This window comes from Triticum dicoccoides, chromosome 6A, assembly GCF_002162155.2.
Source record: "Triticum dicoccoides isolate Atlit2015 ecotype Zavitan chromosome 6A, WEW_v2.0, whole genome shotgun sequence".
NCBI lineage: Eukaryota > Viridiplantae > Streptophyta > Magnoliopsida > Poales > Poaceae > Triticum > Triticum dicoccoides.
The window spans coordinates 247805025-247815056 of NC_041390.1; positions in this window are offsets into that span (position 1 = coordinate 247805025).

A 10032-nucleotide genomic window follows, 5' to 3' on the forward strand; every position below is an offset into this window, starting at 1 on the left:
TGCAGGGGGGGTGCTCGGCGGCGAGGGGGCTCTGGCGAGGGGGGTAGCTATCAAGAGGGAGCGGGATTGAGATCGAGTGTCCTCATGAATATTCAATAATTTTTCATATGGAATTTGATAAAATATCATCAAATTTGAAAAAATACTCATGAATTCAAAAAGTGCCCACGAAATATAAAAATATTCATGATATCAAAATGTAAAAAAAAAGTGCCCATTACTAGTTTAAACTAGTAATGGCGCACTATGCAATGGTGCGCCATTAGTAGTTTTGCAAAAAAGTAAAAAAAATACAGTAGTGGCGCACTCTATGGCTGGTGCGCCATTAGTAGTTCTAACTACTAATGGCGCACTCTACCCGGATGCGCCATTAGTATGTTTGAAAAAATGAAAAACATTTTGTTACTAGTGGCGCACCGTGTGCCTGGTGCGCCATTAGTGTCTTCCACACTAAGGGCGCTCCAACAGATGGTGCGCCATTAGTATATAGTAATGGCGCACCACATGTCTGGTGCGCCATTAGTGTCAATTCCATCTATAGCCCTTTTCCTAGTAGTGTCGGGCATTTCATCGAACACCTCATGTGCATAGGAGGTGAGCTAGAGCACAACACACCTCTCCCACACCTCTCTCAAAAAAATGAGCACAGTGAGTGAGCCAAGAGTGTGGGTATATATAGGCAACTCATTGGTCCCGGTTCATGGATGGAACCGGTTCTAATGGACCCCATGAGGTACCGGTTCAAGCCACCAACCGGGACCAATGGTTGTGGGCCAGGAGCGAGGCCCATTGGTCCCAGTTCGTGCCTGGAACCGGGACCATAGGGCCCAAATGAACCGGGACCAATGCCGCCCGTGGCCCGGTCGGCCCCCTGGCCTCATGAACCGGGACAAATGCCCCCATTGGTCCCGGTTCGTGACTAAACCGGGACTAATGGGCTTTCCTGCTGTGAAACATTGCCCTGTTTTCTACTAGTGCCAATACAATGGTAAGTTGTATAGGTGCACTAGTTCGGCGAAGAGATGGTGATACAAGTGCAATATGGATAGTAGATATAGGTTTTTGTAATCTGAAATTATGAAAACAGCAATATAAATAATAATAAAAGTGAGCATGAACGGTATTGCAATGCGTAGAAACAAGGCCTAGGGTTCATACTTTCACTAGTGGAAGTTCTCTCAACAATGATAACATAATTGGATCATATAACTAGCCCTCAACGTGCAACAAAGTGTCACTCTAAAGTCACTAATAGCGGAGAACAAACGGAGAGATTATTGTCGGGTAAGAAACCACCACAAAGTTATTCTTTCTGATCAATCTATTCAAGAGTCCGTAGTAAAATAACATGAAGCTATTCTTTTCCGTTCAATCTATCCTAGAGTTCGTACTAGAATAACACCTTAAGACACACATCAACCAAAACTCTAATGTCACCTAGATACTCCATTATCACCTCAAGTATCCGTGTGCATGATTATATGATATGCATCACACAATCTCAGAATCGTCTATTCAACCAACACATAGAACTTCAAAGAGTGCCCCAAAGATTCTACCAAAGAGTCAAAACGTGTGCCAAGCCATATGCATAGGTTCCCGAGGTCATGAAACCTGCAAGTTGATCACCAAAACATACATCAAGTACTAACATGAATATCCCATTGTCACCACAGATAGACACGTGCAAGACATACATCAAGTGTTCTTAAAGACTCAATCTGATAAGATAACTTCAAACATAAAATTCAATTCATTACAAGAAGTGAGAGGGGGAAGAACATCATAAGATCCAACTATAGTAGCAAAGCCCACGGTACATCAAGAAAAAGACATCTCAAGAACACGAGAGAGAGAGAGAGAGAGAGAGAGATAGAGAGAGAGAGAGATCAAACACATAGCTACTATTACATACCCTCAGCCCTGAGGGAGAACTACTCCCTCCTCGTCATGGAGATCGCCAGGATGATGAAGATGGCCACCGAAGATGGTTCCCCCTCCGGCAGGGTGCCGGAACGGGCTCCTGATTGGTTTTTGGTGGCTACATAGGCTTGCAGCGGCGGAACTCCCGATCTAGGTTTGTTTTCGGAGTTTCTGGAATTTATAAGAGCGTATGGCATCGAGAACAAGTTAGGGGGACCTACCAGATAGTCATGAGCCCCCCCAGGCGCGCCTTGGGGGTGTGGGCGCGCCTCCCAGGCTCATGACTTCCTCAAGACTCCCCTCCGGTATCTTTTCTTTCTGGTATTTTTGATATTTTGCATAAAAAATCACGGCGAAAGTTTTATTCCGTTTGGACTCCATTTGATATTCCTATCTGAAAAGGGTTAAAAACAAGGAAAAATTAGGAACTGGCACTGGGCTCTAGGTCAATAGGTTAGTCCCAAAAATAATATAAAATAGCATATTCATGCATATAAAACATCCAAAGTTGATAATATAATAGCATGGAACGATCAAAAATTATAGATACGTTGGAGACGTATCAAGCATCCCCGAGATTAATTCCTGCTCGTCCTCGAGTAGGTAAATGATAAAAACCGAATTTTTTGATGTGGAATGCTTCTTGACATATATTGTGGCATGAATATTCAGATCCATATGATTCAAAACAAAAGTTTAATATTGACATAAGAACAATAATACTTCAAGCATACTAACAAAGCAATCATGTCTTCTCAAAATAACATGGCCAAAGAAAGTTATCCCTACAATATCATATGGTCTGGCTATGCTCCATCTTCCCCACATAACGTATTTAAATCATGCACAACCCCGATATTAGTCAAGAAATTGTTTTCACACTTTTACTTTCTCAAACTTTTTGAACTCTCACACAATACATGAGCGTGAGCCATGGACATAGCACTATAGGTGGAATAGAATACGGTGGAGGTTGTGAGGCAAAAAGGAGGAGATGGTCACATCAACTAGGCGTATCAACGGGCTATGTATATGCCCATCAATAGATATCAATGTGAGTGGGTAGGGATTGCCAGGCAACAGATGCACTAGAGATATAAGTGTATGAAAGCTCAAAAAGAAACTAAATGGGTGTGCATCCAACTTGCTTGCTCACAAAGACCTATGGAAATTTGAGGAAGCCCATCATTGGAATATACAATCCAAGTTCTATAATGAAATTCCCACTAGTATATGAAAGTGAAAAAATATGAGACTCTCTATCATGAAGATTATGGTGCTACTTTGAAGCACAAGTGTGGTGAAGGATAGTAGCATTGTCCCTTCTATCTTTTTCTCACTTTTTTTGTTTGTGCTCTTTGGCCTCTTTTTTCATTTTTTTTTCATTCATTTTTTTGGTGGGCTCTTTGGCCTCTTTTATTTTATTTTTATTTTAAGTCCGGAGTCTCATCCCAACTTGTGAGGGAATCATAGCTTCCGTCCTTTACTCACATGGGGCAATGCTCTAATAATGATGATCATCACACTTTTATTTACTTACAACTTGATACTTAGAACAAAAGATATGATTGTATATGAATGTCTCCGGCAGAGTACCGGGATGTGCAATGACTCATGAGTGACATGTATGAAAGATATGAACGGTGGCTTTGCCACAAATACGATGTCAACTACATGATCACGCAAAGCAATATGACAATGATGATGTGTGTCATAATAAACTGAACGGTGAAAGTTGCATGGCAATATATCTCAGAATGGCTATGGAAATGCCATGATGGGTAGGTACGGTGGCTTTTTTGAGGAAGGATATATGGTGGGTGTAATGCACCAGCGAAAGTTGTGCGGTGCTAGAGAGGCTAACAAAGGTGGAAGGGTGAGAGTGCGTGTAATCCATGGACTCAACATTAGTCATAAAGAATTCACATACTTATTGCAAAAGTTTTATTAGTTATAGGAACAAAGTATTAGACGCATGCTCCTAGGGGAAGGGTTGTTAGGAGTTAACCATCGCGCGATCCTGACCTCCACATAGAGGATGCCAATCAATAAATAAATCACGCTCCGACTTCGTCACATAACGGTTCACCATACGTGCATGCTACGAGAATCACAAACTCTAACACAAGTATTTCTACGAATTCACAATTACTTACTAGCATGACTCTAATATCACCATACTTATATCTCAAAACAATATGCAAGGAATCAAGCTTCTCATAGTATTCGATACACTTTATATGAAAAATTTTATTATATCCCTCTTGGATGCCCATCATATTAGGACTAGATTCATAACGTAAGCAAATTACCATGTTTCTTAAGACTCTCAAAATGATATAAGTGAAGCATGAGAGTTCAACTATTTCTATAAAATAGAACCATTGCAATGCTCTACAAAGATATAAGTGAAGCACTAGAGCAAAACACAAACTACTCCAAAAGATATAAGTGAAGAACAAATGAGTAGTTGAATAATTATTTAGCTGTGTGAAGACTCTCCCATCTAAGAATTTCATATCTTAAGTACCTTATTCAAACAAAATAAAATGAGTTCAAGGATATCACGAATCATGTGAAGAAGCAAAAACTGAGGTTCAACCGATACTAACCGATAATTGTTGAAGAAGAAAGGTGGGATGCCACCCTGGGCATCCCCAAGCTTAGATGCTTGAGACTTCTTGAAATATGGATTGGGGATGCCTTGGGCATCCCCAAGCTTGAGCTTTTGTGTCTCCTTAATTCCTCTCATGTCACGGTTTCTGAAATCTTAAAAACTTCATCCACACAAAACTCAACAAGAACTCGTGAGATATGTTAGTATACATCAATGCAAAACTTTATCAACCTCTACTGTAGCAAATCACTAAAATTATTATTTTATATTGCATATTAAATGCCTCTGCATATTTAAAACTCCTATCGTCAAATATAATCATTAAACAAGAAAATGTATGCAAACATAACAGCAATCTGCCTAAACAGGACAGTCTATAAAGAATGCAGCAAGATCCATACTTAATTAACTCCAAAAAATCTGAAACAACTCCACGGTGTAGATAATTTATAAGATGATACTGTGTCCAAATTTCAAGCTATTCTGACATACAGAAAATTCTAGGGAATGTTTGCACTACAAGTAAACTTTCTGTTTTCCAACAACTCCTATACTTGCAAATTAAGCATGGCAAAGGCTATCCTTGACATTTTTATTGAAATAAATGATGCAAAACATTAATATATATAACAGAAAGCAAGTAATAATAAAAAAATTACTCTCCAAGAAAAACACATATCATGTGGTGAATAAAAATATAGCCTCAAGTAAATTTGCCGATGGATTGAACAAGAAAGAGGGGATGCCTTCGCGGGGCATCCCCAAGATTAGGCTCGTGGATCTTCCTTGAATATTACCTTGGGGTGCATTGGGCATCCCCAAGATTAGGGTCTTGACACTCCTTATTCCATAGTCCATCGAAACTCTACCCAAAACTTGAAAACTTCACAACGCAAAACTTAACAGAACTTCGTGAGATGGGTTAGTATGATAAAGAGCAAACCACTCACTTAGGTACTGTCAAAGATAAGATCCTTAATTGTTCTCACACAATTCCTACTGTATCTTATCATTTCCACAATTTATATCACTTATATAATCAACGGAAACACTAAAACAAGCAAACTATGCATTGAAAACAGAATCTGTCAAAAACAGAACTGTCTGTAATGATCTGAATAATAACCATACTTATGCACCTCCAAAAATTCTTAAACAATTATGAATTAAGGGAATTTGTATATTAATCAGCAGCAAAAGAATCAACCTAAAATCACTAGATAGAAACTAAAAATGATTTCGTGAGCGCAAAGTTTCTGTCTTTTTCAGCATGATCAAACAACTATCACCCAAACTAATCATAAAGGCTTTACTTGACAATTTATTGAAATAAAAGCTATAAAACATGATTAATACAGTAGCTTAATAATGTTAACAGATAAAAACAGGAAGGATACATATTGGTTTGTCTCCCAACAAGCTCTTTTATTTAATGCCTTTCAAGCTAGGCATTATGATTTCAATGATGCTCACATAGAAGATAAGGATTGAAACATAATGGAAGCATCATGAAGCATATGACTAGCACACTTAAGTCAAACCCACTTCCTATGCATTGGTATTTTGTGATCAAACAATTTATTGAAGCAAGAATCAACTAGCATAGGAAGGCAAAACAAGCATGACTTCAAAAATTTCAACACATGGAGAGGAAGCTTGATATTATTGCAATATGTAAAAGCATATGATCCTCTCTCGTAATAATTTTTAGTAGCATCATGAATGAATTCAACAATATAACCAGCACCTAAAGCATTCTTTTCATGATCTACAAGCATAGAGATTTTACTACTCTGCACATAAGCAAAATTATTATCATGATTAATAGTGGGAGTATCGTAAAAGACTTGAATGCTACCAATTGTTTCCACATTAAAAGAGTAATGTTCAGTAAAATGGTACTCGTAATTGTGACAAGTCTCATCATTCTTCTTATTAGAATAAGTATCATCATAATAATCATCATAAATAGGAGGCATGCTTTCATCATAGTAAGTTTGATCATTCAGAGTGGGGGAACTAAAAACATCATCTTCATCAAACATAGCATCCCCAAGCTTGTGGCTTTGCATTTCATTAGCATCATGGGTATTCAAAGAATTCATACTAACAACATTGCAATCATGCTCATCATTCACATATTTTATGCGAAGCATTCTATGTAATTCTTCTTTAAGCACTTGAGCACAATTTTCCTTCCCATCATTTTCATGAAAGACATTAAAAAGATGAAGCATATGAGGCAACCTTAATTCCATTTTTTTCTCTTAATAAACTAAACTAGTGATAAAACAAGAAACTAAAAGATTCGATTGCAACATCTAAAGATATACCTTCAAGTGCTAACCTCCCCGGCAATCGCGCCAGAAAAGAGCTTGATGTCTACTACACAACCTTCTCCTTGTAGACATTGTTGGTCCTCCAAGTGCGGCGGTTTGTAGGACAATAGCAATTATCCCTCAAGTAGTGGGTGACCTAAGGTTTATCAATCCGTGGGAGTCATAGGATGAAGATGGTCTCTCTCAAGCAATCCTGCAACCAAATAACAAAGAGTCTCTTGTGTCCTCAACACACCCAATACAGTGGTAAGTTGTATAGGTGCACTAGTTTGGCGAAGAGATGGTGATACAAGTGCAATATGGATAGTAGATATAGGTTTTTGTAATCTGAAATTATAAAAACAACAAGGTAAATAATAATAAAAGTGAGCACGAATAGTATTGCAATGCGTAGAAACAAGGCCTAGGGTTCATAGTTTCACTAGTGGAAGTTCTCTCAACAACGATAACATAATTGGATCTTATAACTAGCCCTCAACGTGCAACAAAGAGTCACTCCAAAGTCACTAATAGCGGAGAACAAACGAAGAGACTATTGTCGGGTACGAAACCACCACAAAGTTAGTCTTTCTGATCAATCTATTCAAGAGTCTGTAGTAAAATAACACGAAGCTATTCTTTCCGTTCAATCTATCCTAGAGTTCGTACTAGAATAACACCTTAAGACACACATCAACCAAAACCCTAATGTCACCTAGATACTCCATTGTCACCTCAAGTATCCGTGGGCATGATTATATGATATGCATCACACAATCTCATAATCATCTATTCAACCAACACATAGAACTTCAAAGAGTGCCCCAAAGATTCTACCGGAGAGTCAAAACGTGTGCCAACCCATATGCATAGGTTCCCAAGGTCACGAAACCCGCAAGTTGATCACCAAAACATACATCGAGTACTCACATGAATATCCCATTGTCACCACAGATAGACACGTGCAAGACATATATCAAGTGTTCTTAAAGACTCAATCAGATAAGATAACTAAAAAGGGAAAACTCAATTAATTACAACAAGGGAGAGGGGGAGAACATCATAAGATCCAACTATAGTAGCAAAGCCCACGGTACATCGAGATAAAGACATCTCAAGAACACGAGAGAGAGAGAGAGAGATCAAACACATAGCTACTGTTACATACCCTCAGCCACGAGGGAGAACTACTCTCTCCTTGTCATCGAGATCGCCGGGATGATGAAGATGGCCACCGGAGATGGTTCCCCCTCTGGCAGGGTGCCGAAATGGGCCCCGATTGGTTTTTGGTGGCTATAGAGGCTTGCGGCGGCGGAAGTCCCAATCTAGGTTTCTTTTCGGAGTTTCTGGAATTTATGAGAGTGTATGGCGTCGAGAACAAGTCAGGAGGACCCACAAGATAGTCACAAGCCACCCAGGCGCTCCCAGGGGGTGCGGGCGCGCCTCCCAGGCTCGTGACTTCCTCGGGACTCCCCTCAAGTATCTTTTCTTTCTGGTATTTTTGATATTTTCCATAAAAAATCACAGAGAAAGTTTTATTTTGGTTGGACTCCGTTTGATATTCCTATCTGAAAAAGGTCAAAAACAAGGAAAAAACAGGAACTGGCACTGGGCTCTTGGTCAATAGGTTAGTCCCAAAAATAATATAAAATAGCATATTCATGCATATAAAACATCCGAAGTTGATAATATAATAGCATGGAATGATCAAAAATTATAGATACGTTGGAGACGTATCAGTGCTATGCAAAGGATGACGGATGGGCGAGTTTGGTGGATAGGTGGCTCGGCGACGATGCAGAGTTTGCTGCTGAGAGGAGCAAGGCCCGGGCTAACCATGGAAAAGATGGGATACACGGCCAAGGAAACAGGAACCACTGGGGCTTCAAGGCCATGAAGGTATATCTATATGCATGATGCATTTTTGTTCTTCTTTTTGCCGTCATGTTCTTATGTATGGCTAACTTCCGTTTGACGTTGCAGGAGGACAAGTTGAAGAGGCCGCTCTCAGATATGGAGTTGGGGAAGATGGCCCGTGAGCGGAGTGATCACAAGGCCGGCGAGAGCGAGTACTATGGAAAAACAGAGGAGCACTTGGAGTCTTACAAGGAGTAGGTTGAGATGTTGCATCTGCCTGGTCTGGATGCTCCTGACGTCTTCCAGTCTCAGATCGATGACACAGCAGTGGTGGCCATCCAGCCGAGGTCCCATGCCCGGTACCCGTGTTTCGATGGCTTGATCACTCCTTCTGTCTCATACACATGGCTTTGGGCAACCAACTTGAGCCTGTTAGAGAGCACGGGGTGTTCACAACCTCCCTTAGCCCGCCAACATGATGTAAGTACTAACCCTTATCTTCTTTCTCTCTAACTTTCTCGGTTTATTTTTGGCATTGCCCACTTAGAAAAAACCTAAATTTTGTAGGCATATAAGGCCTTTGTCGAGCATAGGAATCTCGAGGTGCGGGAGTACTTGCAAAGAGTGAAGGAAAACGATGATTACAACCGTCAGATGATGACGGTTAATTTTGCCATCTTAAAACCAAGCTAAAATTTGTACTTTCATTCCTTTTGACCTTCTAGTTTGCTTGTTTAACTAACATCCAGGCTATGTTGACGTCTTGGATTAACCGCACGGATCCACCACAAATGGGACCCCCACCACCACCTGCTAGACAACCACCAAACATGCCCATGTTCGATGAATGGGTGGCACTAGGCAGTGATACTCCGGTTAGTACATTTTCCCTTACAATATCTTCATTCAACACTATCAAATCATATTTACCATTACAATCTCTTCTCAAACATGTAGGGGACCGGTGGCTCGACTCCATTCACTCCGATCTGGCAAGGAGGTGGCGGTCTTGGCAGTGGTGGTCTTGGCGGTGGCGGTCTTGGCAGTGGTGGTCTTGGTGGTGGCAGTCTTGGCTGATGTCGATAATGATACCCGTGTTGGTGCATGCCGTGTCATACTTTTCATGTTCTGTAGTTCTTATTTACCGTTCTTTAGATGACAATGATGATGTCTGTGTCTCATACTTGTGTTCATTAAGTTTCGCTGATGATGATTGTCAGTGTCAAAACCAGTGGATCTCGGGTAGGGGGTCCCGAACTATGCGTCTAAGGAGGATGGTAATAGGAGGCAGGGAACACGATGTTTTACCCAGGTTCG